Raw genomic sequence first — 16,120 nt, 5'->3', positions numbered from 1 at the left:
TTATGGCCCCATTAGGCTTATTTTGCTAAAAGGAGACGATTTGAACAAAATTGCTCGCAGCGTTGTTGAAATTACGTCAAAGCATGGTTAAAATTCAATTTCCGACGAAAGTCGCCGATTCACGGAATTGGCGATTTTGAAACTCAGGATTGATCGAAATGATGGAAATAGCCCTAAATCGTGCGATTTACAGGATTTGGGCAAAAACTGACAGTTCTAGCGCAGCCGAATTGGGAATTAGTCGTTTATGGCCCCATTAGGCTTATTTTACTAAAAGGAGACGATTTGAACAAAATTGCTCGCAGCGTTGTTGAAATTACGTCAAAGCATGGTTAAAAGTCAATTTCCGACGAAAGTCGCCGATTCACGGAATTGGCGATTTTGAAACTCAGGATTGATCGAAATGATGGAAATAGCCCTAAATCATGCGATTTACACGATTTGGACAAAAACTGACTGTTCTAGGACAGCCAAGTTGACGATTTGTCGTTTTTGGCCCCATTAGGCTTATTTTGCTAAAAGGAGACGATTTGAACAAAATTGCTCGTAGCGTTGTTGAAATAACGTCAAAGCATGGTTAAAGGTCAATTTCCGACGAAACTCGCCGATTTCACGGAATTGGCGATTTTGAAACTCAGGATTGATTGAAATGAAGGAAATAGCCCTAAATCGTGCGATTTACAGGATTTGGACCAAAACTGACAGTTCTAGCGAAGCCGAATTCGGAATTTGTCGTTTATGGCCCCATTAGGCTTATTTTGCTAAAAGGAGACGATTTGAACAAAATTACTCGTAGCGTTGTTGAAATAACGTCAAAGCATGGTTAAAAGTCAATTTCCGACGAAAGTTGCCGATTTCACGGATGTGATGATTTTGAAACTCAGGATTGATCGAAATGATGGAAATAGCCCTAAATCGTGCGATTTACAGGATTTGGACAAAAACTGACAGTTCTAACGCAGCCGAATTGGGAATTTGTCGTTTATGGCCCCATTAGGCTTATTTTGCTAAAAGGAGACGATTTGAACAAAATTGCTCGCAGCGTTGTTGAAATTACGTCAAAGCATGGTTAAAAGTCAATTTCCGACGAAAGTCGCCGATTCACGGAATTGGCGATTTTGAAACTCAGGATTGATCGAAATGATGGAAATAGCCCTAAATCGTGCGATTTACAGGATTTGGACAAAAACTGACTGTTCTAGGACAGCCAAGTTGACGATTTGTCGTTTAAGGCCCCATTAGGCTTATTTTGCTAAAAGGAGACGATTTGAACAAAATTACTCGCAGCATTGTTGAAATAACGTCAAAGCATGGTTAACGGTCAATTTCCGACGAAAGTCGCCGATTTCACGGATGTGACGATTTTGAAACTCAGGATTGATCGAAATGATGGAAATAGCCCTAAATCGTGCGATTTACAGGATTTGGACAAAAACTGACAGTTCTAGCGAAGCCGAATTGGCAATTTGTCGTTTATGGCCCCATTAGGCTTATATTGCTAAAAGGAGACGATTTGAACAACATTACTCGCAGCGTTGTTGAAATAACGTCAAAACATGGTTAACGGTCAATTTCCGACGAAAGTTGCCGATTTCACGGATGTGACGATTTTGAAACTCAGGATTGATCGAAATGATGCAAATAGCCCTAAATCGTGCGATTTACACGATTTGGACAAAAACTAACTGTTCTAGGACAGCCAAGTTGACGATTTGTCGTTTAAGGCCCCATTAGGCTTATTTTGCTAAAAGGAGACGATTTGAACAAAATTGCTCGCAGCGTTGTTGAAATTACGTCAAAGCATGGTTAAAAGTCAATTTCCGACGAAAGTCGCCGATTCACGGAATTGGCGATTTTGAAACTCAGGATTGATCGAAATGATGGAAATAGCCCTAAATCGTGCGATTTACAGGATTTGAACAAAAACTGACTGTTCTAGGACAGCCAAGTTGACGATTTGTCGTTTAAGGCCCCATTAGGCTTATTTTGCTAAAAGGAGACGATTTGAACAAAATTGCTCGCAGCGTTGTTGAAATTACGTCAAAGCATGGTTAAAAGTCAATTTCCGACGAAAGTCGCCGATTCACGGAATTGGCGATTTTGAAACTCAGGATTGATCGAAATGATGGAAATAGCCCTAAATCGTGCGATTTACAGGATTTGGACAAAAACTGACTGTTCTAGGACAGCCAAGTTGACGATTTGTCGTTTAAGGCCCCATTAGGCTTATTTTGCTAAAAGGAGACGATTTGAACAAAATTGCTCGTAGCGTTGTTGAAATAGCGTCAAAGCATGGCTAACGGTCAATTTCCGACGAAAGTCACCGATTTCACGGAATTGGCGATTTTGAAACTCAGGATTGATCGAAATGAAGGAAATAGCCCTAAATCATGCGATTTACACGATTTGGACAAAAACTGACTGTTCTAGGACAGCCAAGTTGACGATTTGTCGTTTTTGGCCCCATTAGGCTTATTTTGCTAAAAGGAGACGATTTGAACAAAATTGCTCGTAGCGTTGTTGAAATAACGTCAAAGCATGGTTAAAGGTCAATTTCCGACGAAACTCGCCGATTTCACGGGAGTGACGATTTTAAAACTCAGGATTGATCGAAATGATGGAAATAGCCCTAAATCGTGCGATTTACAGGATTTGGACAAAAACTGACAGTTCTAGCGAAGCCGAATTGGCAATTTGTCGTTTATGGCCCCATTAGGCTTATTTTGCTAAAAGGAGACGATTTGAACAAAATTGCTCGCAGCGTTGTTGAAATTACGTCAAAGCATGGTTAAAATTCAATTTCCGACGAAAGTCGCCGATTCACGGAATTGGCGATTTTGAAACTCAGGATTGATCGAAATGATGGAAATAGCCCTAAATCGTGCGATTTACAGGATTTGGACAAAAACTGACAGTTCTAACGCAGCCGAATTGGGAATTTGTCGTTTATGGCCCCATTAGGCTTATTTTGCTAAAAGGAGACGATTTGAACAAAATTGCTCGCAGCGTTGTTGAAATTACGTCAAAGCATGGTTAAAAGTCAATTTCCGACGAAAGTCGCCGATTCACGGAATTGGCGATTTTGAAACTCAGGATTGATCGAAATGATGCAAATAGCCCTAAATCGTGCGATTTACAGGATTTGGACAAAAACTGACAGTTCTAGGACAGCCCAGTTGACGATTTGTCGTTTATGGCCCCATTAGGCTTATTTTGCTATAAGGAGACGATTTGAACAACATTACTCGCAGCGTTGTTGAAATAACGTCAAAACATGGTTAACGGTCAATTTCCGACGAAAGTTGCCGATTTCACGGATGTGACGATTTTGAAACTCAGGATTGATCGAAATGATGCAAATAGCCCTAAATCGTGCGATTTACACGATTTGGACAAAAACTAACTGTTCTAGGACAGCCAAGTTGACGATTTGTCGTTTAAGGCCCCATTAGGCTTATTTTGCTAAAAGGAGACGATTTGAACAAAATTGCTCGCAGCGTTGTTGAAATTACGTCAAAGCATGGTTAAAAGTCAATTTCCGACGAAAGTCGCCGATTCACGGAATTGGCGATTTTGAAACTCAGGATTGATCGAAATGATGGAAATAGCCCTAAATCGTGCGATTTACAGGATTTGGACAAAAACTGACTGTTCTAGGACAGCCAAGTTGACGATTTGTCGTTTAAGGCCCCATTAGGCTTATTTTGCTAAAAGGAGACGATTTGAACAAAATTGCTCGCAGCGTTGTTGAAATTACGTCAAAGCATGGCTAACGGTCAATTTCCGACGAAAGTCGCCGATTTCACGGAATTGGCGATTTTGAAACTCAGGATTTATCGAAATGAAGGAAATAGCCCTAAATCATGCGATTTACAGGATTTGGACAAAAACTGACAGTCCTAGCGCAGCCGAATTGGCAATTTGTCGTTTATAGCCCCATTAGGCTTATTTTGCTAAAAGGAGACGATTTTAACAAAATTACTCGTAGCGTTGTTGAAATAATGTCAAAGCATGGTTAAAGGTCAATTTCCGACGAAAGTCGCCGATTTCACGGATGTGACGATTTTGAAACTCAGGATTGATCGAAATGATGGAAATAGCCCTAAATCGTGCGATTTACAGGATTTGGACAAAAACTGGCAGTTCTAGCGAAGCAGAATTGGCAATTTGTCGTTTATGGCCCCATTAGGCTTATATTGCTAAAAGGAGACGATTTAAACAGCATTACTCGCAGCGTTGTTGAAATAACGTCAAAACATGGTTAACGGTCAATTTCCGACGAAAGTTGCCGATTTCGTGGAATTGACGATTTCAAAACTCAGGATTGATCGAAATGAAGGAAATAGCCCTAAATCGTGCGATTTACAGGATTTGGACAAAAACTGACAGTTCTAGCGTAGCCGAATTGGCAATTTGTCGTTTATAGCCCCATTAGGCTTATTATGCTAAAAGGAGACGATTTGAACAAAATTACTCGTAGCGTTGTTGAAATAACGTCAAAACATGGTTAAAGGTCAATTTCCGACGAAAGTCGCCGATTTCGCGGAATTGACGATTTTGAAACTCAGGATTGATCGAAATGAAGGAAATAGCCCTAAATCGTGCGATTTACAGGATTTGGACAAAAACTGACAGTTCTAGCGTAGCCGAATTGGCAATTTGTCGTTTATGGCCCCATTAGGCTTATTTTGCTAAAAGGAGACGATTTGAACAAAATTACTCGTAGCGTTGTTGAAATAACGTCAAAACATGGTTAAAGGTCAATTTCCGACGAAAGTCGCCGATTTCGCGGAATTGACGATTTTGAAACTCAGGATTGATCGAAATGATGGAAATAGCCCTAAATCGTGCGATTTACACGATTTGGACAAAAACTGACAGTTCTAGCGCAGCCGAATTGGCAATTTGTCGTTTATGGCCCCATTAGGCTTATTTTGCTATAAGGAGACGATTTAAACAGCATTACTCGTAGCGTTGTTGAAATAACGTCAAAACATGGTTAAAGGTCAATTTCCGACGAAAGTCGCCGATTTCGCGGAATTGACGATTTTGAAACTCAGGATTGATCGAAATGAAGGAAATAGCCCTAAATCGTGCGATTTACAGGATTTGGACAAAAACTGACAGTTCTAGCGCAACCGAATTGGCAATTTGTCGTTTATGGCCCCATTAGGCTTATTTTGCTATAAGGAGACGATTTGAACAAAATTACTCGTAGCGTTGTTGAAATAACGTCAAAACATGGTTAAAGGTCAATTTCCGACGAAAGTCGCCGATTTCGCAGAATTGACGATTTTGAAACTCAGGATTGATCGAAATGAAGGAAATAGCCCTAAATCGTGCGATTTACACGATTTGGACAAAAACTGACAGTTCTAGCGCAGCCGAATTGGCAATTTGTCGTTTATGGCCCCATTAGGCTTATTTTGCTAAAAGGAGACGATTTTAACAAAATTACTCGTAGCGTTGTTGAAATAATGTCAAAGCATGGTTAAAGGTCAATTTCCGACGAAAGTCGCCGATTTCACGGATGTGACGATTTTGAAACTCAGGATTGATCGAAATGATGGAAATAGCCCTAAATCGTGCGATTTACAGGATTTGGACAAAAACTGACAGTTCTAGCGAAGCCGAATTGGCAATTTGTCGTTTATGGCCCCATTAAGCTTATATTGCTAAAAGGAGACGATTTAAACAGCATTACTCGCAGCGTTGTTGAAATAACGTCAAAACATGGTTAAAGGTCAATTTCCGACGAAACGCGTCGATTTCACGGAATTGGCGATTTTGAAACTTAGGATTTATCGAAATGAAGGAAATAGCCCTAAATCGTGCGATTTACACGATTTGGACAAAAACTGACAGTTCTAGCGCAGCCGAATTGGCAATTTGTCGTTTATGGCCCCATTAGGCTTATTTTGCTAAAAGGAGACGATTTTAACAAAATTACTCGTAGCGTTGTTGAAATAATGTCAAAGCATGGTTAAAGGTCAATTTCCGACGAAAGTCGCCGATTTCACGGATGTGACGATTTTGAAACTCAGGATTGATCGAAATGATGGAAATAGCCCTAAATCGTGCGATTTACAGGATTTGGACAAAAACTGACAGTTCTAGAGAAGCCGAATTGGCAATTTGTCGTTTATGGCCCCATTAAGCTTATATTGCTAAAAGGAGACGATTTAAACAGCATTACTCGCAGCGTTGTTGAAATAACGTCAAAACATGGTTAACGGTCAATTTCCGACGAAAGTTGCCGATTTCGTGGAATTGACGATTTCAAAACTCAGGATTGATCGAAATGATGGAAATAGCCCTAAATCGTGCGATTTACACGATTTGGACAAAAACTGACAGTTCTAGCGCAGCCGAATTGGCAATTTGTCGTTTATGGCCCCATTAGGCTTATTTTGCTATAAGGAGACGATTTGAACAAAATTACTCGTAGCGTTGTTGAAATAACGTCAAAACATGGTTAAAGGTCAATTTCCGACGAAAGTCGCCGATTTCGCGGAATTGACGATTTTGAAACTCAGGATTGATCGAAATGATGGAAATAGCCCTAAATCGTGCGATTTACACAATTTGGACAAAAACTGACTGTTCTAGGACAGCCAAATTGACGATTTGTCGATTACGGCCTTCTTATGCTTATTTTGCCAAAATGAGACGATTTGAACAAAATTTCTCGTAGCGTTGTTGAAATAACGTCAAAACATGGTTAACGGCCAATTTCCGACGAAACGCGTCGATTTCACGGAATTGGAGATTTTGAAACTCAGGATTAATCGAAATGATGGAAATAGCCCTAAATCGTGCGGTTTACAGGATTTGGACAAAAACTGACTGTTCTAGGACAGCCAAGTTGACGATTTGTCGTTTAAGGCAACGTTAGGCTTATTTTGCTAAAATGAGACGATTTGAACAAAATTGCTCGTAGCGTTGTTGAAATAACGTCAAAGCATGGTTAAAGGTCAATTTCCGACGAAAGTCGCCGATTTCACGGAATTGGCGATTTTGAAACTCAGGATTGATCGAAATGAAGGAAATAGCCCTAAATCATGCGATTTACACGATTTGGACAAAAACTGACTGTTCTAGGACAGCCAAGTTGACGATTTGTCGTTTTTGGCCGCATTAGGCTTATTTTGTTAAAAGGAGACGATTTGAACAAAATTACTCGTAGCGTTGTTGAAATAACGTCAAAGCATGGCTAACGGTCAATTTCCGACGAAAGTCGCCGATTTCACGGAATTGGCGATTTTGAAACTCAGGATTGATCGAAATGAAGGAAATAGCCCTAAATCATGCGATTTACACGATTTGGACAAAAACTGACTGTTCTAGGACAGCCAAATTGACGATTTGTCGATTACGGCCTTCTTATGCTTATTTTGCCAAAATGAGACGATTTGAACAAAATTTCTCGTAGCGTTGTTGAAATAACGTCAAAACATGGTTAACGGCCAATTTCCGACGAAACGCGTCGATTTCACGGAATTGGAGATTTTGAAACTCAGGATTAATCGAAATGATAGAAAAGCTATAAATCGTGCGATTTACACGATTTGGACAAAAAGCTGACTGTTCTGGGACAGCCAAATTGACGATTTGTCGATTAAGGCCTCACTATGCTTATTTTGTCAAAATGAGACAATTTGCACAAAATTACTCGTAGCGTTGTTGAAATAACGTCAAAACATGGTTAAAGGTCAATTTCCGACGAAAGTCGCCGATTTCGCAGAATTGACGATTTTGAAACTCAGGATTGATCGAAATGAAGGAAATAGCCCTAAATCGTGCGATTTACAGGATTTGGACAAAAACTGACAGTTCTAGCGTAGCCGAATTGGCAATTTGTCGTTTATGGCCCCATTAGGCTTATTTTGCTAAAAAGAGACGATTTGAACAAAATTACTCGTAGCGTTGTTGAAATAACGTCAAAACATGGTTAAAGGTCAATTTCCGACGAAAGTCGCCGATTTCGCGGAATTGACGATTTTGAAACTCAGGATTGATCGAAATGATGGAAATAGCCCTAAATCGTGCGATTTACACGATTTGGACAAAAACTGACAGTTCTAGCGCAGCCGAATTGGCAATTTGTCGTTTATGGCCCCATTAGGCTTATTTTGCTATAAGGAGACGATTTGAACAAAATTACTCGTAGTGTTGTTGAAATAACGTCAAAACATGGTTAAAGGTCAATTTCCGACGAAAGTCGCCGATTTCGCGGAATTGACGATTTTGAAACTCAGGATTGATCGAAATGAAGGAAATAGCCCTAAATCGTGCGATTTACACGATTTGGACAAAAACTGACAGTTCTAGCGCAGCCGAATTGGCAATTTGTCGTTTATGGCCCCATTAGGCTTATTTTGCTAAAAGGAGACGATTTTAACAAAATTACTCGTAGCGTTGTTGAAATAATGTCAAAGCATGGTTAAAGGTCAATTTCCGACGAAAGTCGCCGATTTCACGGATGTGACGATTTTGAAACTCAGGATTGATCGAAATGATGGAAATAGCCCTAAATCGTGCGATTTACAGGATTTGGACAAAAACTGACAGTTCTAGCGAAGCCGAATTGGCAATTTGTCGTTTATGGCCCCATTAAGCTTATATTGCTAAAAGGAGACGATTTAAACAGCATTACTCGCAGCGTTGTTGAAATAACGTCAAAACATGGTTAACGGTCAATTTCCGACGAAAGTTGCCGATTTCGTGGAATTGACGATTTCAAAACTCAGGATTGATCGAAATGATGGAAATAGCCCTAAATCGTGCGATTTACACGATTTGGACAAAAACTGACAGTTCTAGCGCAGCCGAATTGGCAATTTGTCGTTTATGGCCCCATTAGGCTTATTTTGCTATAAGGAGACGATTTAAACAGCATTACTCGCAGCGTTGTTGAAATAACGTCAAAACATGGTTAAAGGTCAATTTCCGACGAAACGCGTCGATTTCACGGAATTGGCGATTTTGAAACTTAGGATTTATCGAAATGAAGGAAATAGCCCTAAATCGTGCGATTTACACGATTTGGACAAAAACTGACAGTTCTAGCGCAGCCGAATTGGCAATTTGTCGTTTATGGCCCCATTAGGCTTATTTTGCTAAAAGGAGACGATTTTAACAAAATTACTCGTAGCGTTGTTGAAATAATGTCAAAGCATGGTTAAAGGTCAATTTCCGACGAAAGTCGCCGATTTCACGGATGTGACGATTTTGAAACTCAGGATTGATCGAAATGATGGAAATAGCCCTAAATCGTGCGATTTACAGGATTTGGACAAAAACTGACAGTTCTAGAGAAGCCGAATTGGCAATTTGTCGTTTATGGCCCCATTAAGCTTATATTGCTAAAAGGAGACGATTTAAACAGCATTACTCGCAGCGTTGTTGAAATAACGTCAAAACATGGTTAACGGTCAATTTCCGACGAAAGTTGCCGATTTCGTGGAATTGACGATTTCAAAACTCAGGATTGATCGAAATGATGGAAATAGCCCTAAATCGTGCGATTTACACGATTTGGACAAAAACTGACAGTTCTAGCGCAGCCGAATTGGCAATTTGTCGTTTATGTCCCCATTAGGCTTATTTTGCTATAAGGAGACGATTTGAACAAAATTACTCGTAGCGTTGTTGAAATAACGTCAAAACATGGTTAAAGGTCAATTTCCGACGAAAGTCGCCGATTTCGCGGAATTGACGATTTTGAAACTCAGGATTGATCGAAATGATGGAAATAGCCCTAAATCGTGCGATTTACACAATTTGGACAAAAACTGACTGTTCTAGGACAGCCAAATTGACGATTTGTCGATTACGGCCTTCTTATGCTTATTTTGCCAAAATGAGACGATTTGAACAAAATTTCTCGTAGCGTTGTTGAAATAACGTCAAAACATGGTTAACGGCCAATTTCCGACGAAACGCGTCGATTTCACGGAATTGGAGATTTTGAAACTCAGGATTAATCGAAATGATAGAAAAGCTATAAATCGTGCGATTTACACGATTTGGACAAAAAGCTGACTGTTCTGGGACAGCCAAATTGACGATTTGTCGATTAAGGCCTCACTATGCTTATTTTGTCAAAATGAGACAATTTGCACAAAATTACTCGTAGCGTTGTTGAAATAACGTCAAAACATGGTTAACGGCCAATTTCCGACGAAACGCGCCGATTTCACGGAATTGGAGATTTTAAAATTCAGGATTAATCGAAATGATGAAAATAGCCCTAAATCGTGCGATTTACAGGATTTGGACAAAAACTGACTGTTCTAGGACAGCCAAATTGACGATTTGTCGATTAAGGCCTCACTATGCTTATTTTGTCAAAATGAGACAATTCGCACAAAATTACTCGTAGCGTTGTTGAAATAACGTCAAAACATGGTTAGCGGTCAATTTTCGACGAAAGTCGCCGATTTCGCGGAATTGACGATTTTGAAACTCAGGATTGATCGAAATGAAGGAAATAGCCCTAAATCGTGCGATTTACAGGATTTGGACAAAAACTGACAGTTCTAGCGTAGCCGAATTGGCAATTTGTCGTTTATGGCCCCATTAGGCTTATTTTGCTAAAAGGAGACGATTTGAACAAAATTACTCGTAGCGTTGTTGAAATAACGTCAAAACATGGTTAAAGGTCAATTTCCGACGAAACTCGCCGATTTCGCGGAATTGACGATTTTGAAACTCAGGATTGATCGAAATGATGGAAATAGCCCTAAATCGTGCGATTTACACGATTTGGACAAAAACTGACAGTTCTAGCGCAGCCGAATTGGCAATTTGTCGTTTATGGCCCCATTAGGCTTATTTTGCTATAAGGAGACGATTTAAACAGCATTACTCGTAGCGTTGTTGAAATAACGTCAAAACATGGTTAAAGGTCAATTTCCGACGAAAGTCGCCGATTTCGCGGAATTGACGATTTTGAAACTCAGGATTGATCGAAATGAAGAAAATAGCCCTAAATCGTGCGATTTACAGGATTTGGACAAAAACTGACAGTTCTAGCGCAACCGAATTGGCAATTTGTCGTTTATGGCCCCATTAGGCTTATTTTGCTATAAGGAGACGATTTGAACAAAATTACTCGTAGCGTTGTTGAAATAACGTCAAAACATGGTTAAAGGTCAATTTCCGACGAAAGTCGCCGATTTCGCGGAATTGACGATTTTGAAACTCAGGATTGATCGAAATGAAGGAAATAGCCCTAAATCGTGCGATTTACAGGATTTGGACAAAAACTGACAGTTCTAGCGTAGCCGAATTGGCAATTTGTCGTTTATGGCCCCATTAGGCTTATTTTGCTAAAAGGAGACGATTTGAACAAAATTGCTCGTAGCGTTGTTGAAATAACGTCAAAGCATGGTTAAAAGTCAATTTCGGACGAAAGTTGCCGATTTCACGGATGTGACGATTTTGAAACTCAGGATTGATCGAAATGATGGAAATAGCCTTAAATCGTGCGATTTACAGGATTTGGACAAAAACTGACAGTTCTAACGCAGCCGAATTGGGAATTTGTCGTTTATGGCCCCATTAGGCTTATTTTGCTAAAAGGAGACGATTTGAACAAAATTGCTCGCAGCGTTGTTGAAATTACGTCAAAGCATGGTTAAAAGTCAATTTCCGACGAAAGTCGCCGATTCACGGAATTGGCGATTTTGAAACTCAGGATTGATCGAAATGATGGAAATAGACCTAAATCGTGCGATTTACAGGATTTGGACAAAAACTGACTGTTCTAGGACAGCCCAGTTGACGATTTGTCGTTTAAGGCCCCATTAGGCTTATTTTGCTAAAAGGAGACGATTTGAACAAAATTACTCGCAGCATTGTTGAAATAACGTCAAAGCATGGTTAACGGTCAATTTTCGACGAAAGTCGCCGATTTCACGGATGTGACGATTTTGAAACTCAGGATTGATCGAAATGATGCAAATAGCCCTAAATCGTGCGATTTACACGATTTGGACAAAAACTGACTGTTCTAGGACAGCCGAATTGGCAATTTGTCGTTTATGGCCCCATTAGGCTTATTTTGCTAAAAGGAGACGATTTGAACAAAATTACTCGTAGCGTTGTTGAAATAACGTCAAAGCATGGTTAAAGGTCAATTTCCGACGAAAGTCGCCGATTTCACGGATGTGACGATTTTGAAACTCAGGATTGATCGAAATGATGGAAATAGCCCTAAATCGTGCGATTTACAGGATTTGGACAAAAACTGACTGTTCTAGGACAGCCAAGTTGACGATTTGTCGTGTAAGGCCCCATTAGGCTTATTTTGCTAAAAGGAGACGATTTGAACAAAATTGCTCGTAGCGTTGTTGAAATAACGTCAAAGCATGGCTAACGGTCAATTTCCGACGAAAGTCGCCGATTTCACGGAATTGGCGATTTTGAAACTCAGGATTGATCGAAATGAAGGAAATAGCCCTAAATCATGCGATTTACACGATTTGGACAAAAACTGACTGTTCTAGGACAGCCAAGTTGACGATTTGTCGTTTTTGGCCCCATTAGGCTTATTTTGCTAAAAAGGAGACGATTTGAACAAAATTGCTCGTAGCGTTGTTGAAATAACGTCAAAGCATGGTTAAAGGTCAATTTCCGACGAAACTCGCCGATTTCACGGGAGTGACGATTTTTAAAACTCAGGATTGATCGAATGATGGAAATAGCCCTAAATCGTGCGATTACAGGATTTGGACAAAAACTGACAGTTCTAGCGAAGCCGAATTGGCAATTTGTCGTTTATGGCCCCATTAGGCTTATATTGCTAAAAGGAGACGATTTGAACAACATTACTCGCAGCGTTGTTGAAATAACGTCAAAACATGGTTAACGGTCAATTTCCGACGAAAGTTGCCGATTTCACGGATGTGACGATTTTGAAACTCAGGATTGATCGAAATGATGGAAATAGCCCTAAATCGTGCGATTTACACGATTTGGACAAAAACTAACTGTTCTAGGACAGCCAAGTTGACGATTTGTCGTTTAAGGCCCCATTAGGCTTATTTTGCTAAAAGGAGACGATTTGAACAAAATTACTCGTAGCGTTGTTGAAATAACGTCAAAGCATGGTTAAAAGTCAATTTCCGACGAAAGTTGCCGATTTCACGGATGTGACGATTTTGAAACTCAGGATTGATCGAAATGATGGAAATAGCCCTAAATCGTGCGATTTACAGGATTTGGACAAAAACTGACAGTTCTAGCGCAGCCGAATTGAGAATTTGTCGTTTATGGCCCCATTAGGCTTATTTTGCTAAAAGGAGACGATTTGAACAAAATTGCTCGCAGCGTTGTTGAAATTACGTCAAAGCATGGTTAAAATTCAATTTCCGACGAAAGTCGCCGATTCACGGAATTGGCGATTTTGAAACTCAGGATTGATCGAAATGATGGAAATAGCCCTAAATCGTGCGATTTACAGGATTTGGACAAAAACTGACAGTTCTAGCGTAGCCGAATTGGCAATTTGTCGTTTATGGCCCCATTAGGCTTATTTTGCTAAAAGGAGACGATTTGAACAAAATTACTCGTAGCGTTGTTGAAATAACGTCAAAACATGGTTAAAGGTCAATTTCCGACGAAACGCGTCGATTTCACGGAATTGGAGATTTTGAAACTCAGGATTAATCGAAATGATAGAAAAGCTATAAATCGTGCGATTTACACGATTTGGACAAAAAGCTGACTGTTCTAGGACAGCCAAATTGACGATTTGTCGATTACGGCCTTCTTATGCTTATTTTGCCAAAATGAGACGATTTGAACAAAATTTCTCGTAGCGTGTTGAAATAACGTCAAAACATGGTTAACGGCCAATTTCCGACGAAACGCGTCGATTTCACGGAATTGGAGATTTTGAAACTCAGGATTAATCGAAATGATAGAAAAGCTATAAATCGTGCGATTTACACGATTTGGACAAAAAGCTGACTGTTCTGGGACAGCCAAATTGACGATTTGTCGATTAAGGCCTCACTATGCTTATTTTGTCAAAATGAGACAATTTGCACAAAATTACTCGTAGCGTTGTTGAAATAACGTCAAAACATGGTTAACGGCCAATTTCCGACGAAACGCGCCGATTTCACGGAATTGGAGATTTTAAAATTCAGGATTAATCGAAATGATGAAAATAGCCCTAAATCGTGCGATTTACAGGATTTGGACAAAAACTGACCTGTTCTAGGACAGCCAAATTGACGATTTGTCGATTAAGGCCTCACTATGCTTATTTTGTCAAAATGAGACAATTCGCACAAAATTACTCGTAGCGTTGTTGAAATAACGTCAAAACATGGTTAGCGGTCAATTTTCGACGAAAGTCGCCGATTTCGCGGAATTGACGATTTTGAAACTCAGGATTGATCGAAATGAAGGAAATAGCCCTAAATCGTGCGATTTACAGGATTTGGACAAAAACTGACAGTTCTAGCGTAGCCGAATTGGCAATTTGTCGTTTATGGCCCCATTAGGCTTATTTTGCTAAAAGGAGACGCTTTGAACAAAATTACTCGTAGCGTTGTTGAAATAACGTCAAAACATGGTTAAAGGTCAATTTCCGACGAAACTCGCCGATTTCGCGGAATTGACGATTTTGAAACTCAGGATTGATCGAAATGATGGAAATAGCCCTAAATCGTGCGATTTACACGATTTGGACAAAAACTGACAGTTCTAGCGCAGCCGAATTGGCAATTTGTCGTTTATGGCCCCATTAGGCTTATTTTGCTATAAGGAGACGATTTAAACAGCATTACTCGTAGCGTTGTTGAAATAACGTCAAAACATGGTTAAAGGTCAATTTCCGACGAAAGTCGCCGATTTCGCGGAATTGACGATTTTGAAACTCAGGATTGATCGAAATGAAGAAAATAGCCCTAAATCGTGCGATTTACAGGATTTGGACAAAAACTGACAGTTCTAGCGCAACCGAATTGGCAATTTGTCGTTTATGGCCCCATTAGGCTTATTTTGCTATAAGGAGACGATTTGAACAAAATTACTCGTAGCGTTGTTGAAATAACGTCAAAACATGGTTAAAGGTCAATTTCCGACGAAAGTCGCCGATTTCGCGGAATTGACGATTTTGAAACTCAGGATTGATCGAAATGATGGAAATAGCCTTAAATCGTGCGATTTACAGGATTTGGACAAAAACTGACAGTTCTAACGCAGCCGAATTGGGAATTTGTCGTTTATGGCCCCATTAGGCTTATTTTGCTAAAAGGAGACGATTTGAACAAAATTGCTCGCAGCGTTGTTGAAATTACGTCAAAGCATGGTTAAAAGTCAATTTCCGACGAAAGTCGCCGATTCACGGATGTGACGATTTTGAAACTCAGGATTGATCGAAATGATGGAAATAGCCCTAAATCGTGCGATTTACAGGATTTGGACAAAAACTGACAGTTCTAGCGCAGCCGAATTGAGAATTTGTCGTTTATGGCCCCATTAGGCTTATTTTGCTAAAAGGAGACGATTTGAACAAAATTGCTCGCAGCGTTGTTGAAATTACGTCAAAGCATGGTTAAAATTCAATTTCCGACGAAAGTCGCCGATTCACGGAATTGGCGATTTTGAAACTCAGGATTGATCGAAATGATGGAAATAGCCCTAAATCGTGCGATTTACAGGATTTGGGCAAAAACTGACAGTTCTAGCGCAGCCGAATTGGGAATTAGTCGTTTATGGCCCCATTAGGCTTATTTTACTAAAAGGAGACGATTTGAACAAAATTGCTCGCAGCGTTGTTGAAATTACGTCAAAGCATGGTTAAAAGTCAATTTCCGACGAAAGTCGCCGATTCACGGAATTGGCGATTTTGAAACTCAGGATTGATCGAAATGATGGAAATAGCCCTAAATCATGCGATTTACACGATTTGGACAAAAACTGACTGTTCTAGGACAGCCAAGTTGACGATTTGTCGTTTTTGGCCCCATTAGGCTTATTTTGCTAAAAGGAGACGATTTGAACAAAATTGCTCGTAGCGTTGTTGAAATAACGTCAAAGCATGGTTAAAGGTCAATTTCCGACGAAACTCGCCGATTTCACGGAATTGGCAATTTTGAAA

The sequence above is a fragment of the Euwallacea fornicatus genome, unplaced genomic scaffold (genome assembly GCF_040115645.1).
Source record: "Euwallacea fornicatus isolate EFF26 unplaced genomic scaffold, ASM4011564v1 scaffold_95, whole genome shotgun sequence".
Taxonomy (NCBI): Eukaryota; Metazoa; Arthropoda; class Insecta; order Coleoptera; family Curculionidae; genus Euwallacea; species Euwallacea fornicatus.
Note: the sequence above shows the minus strand (reverse complement) of the source record.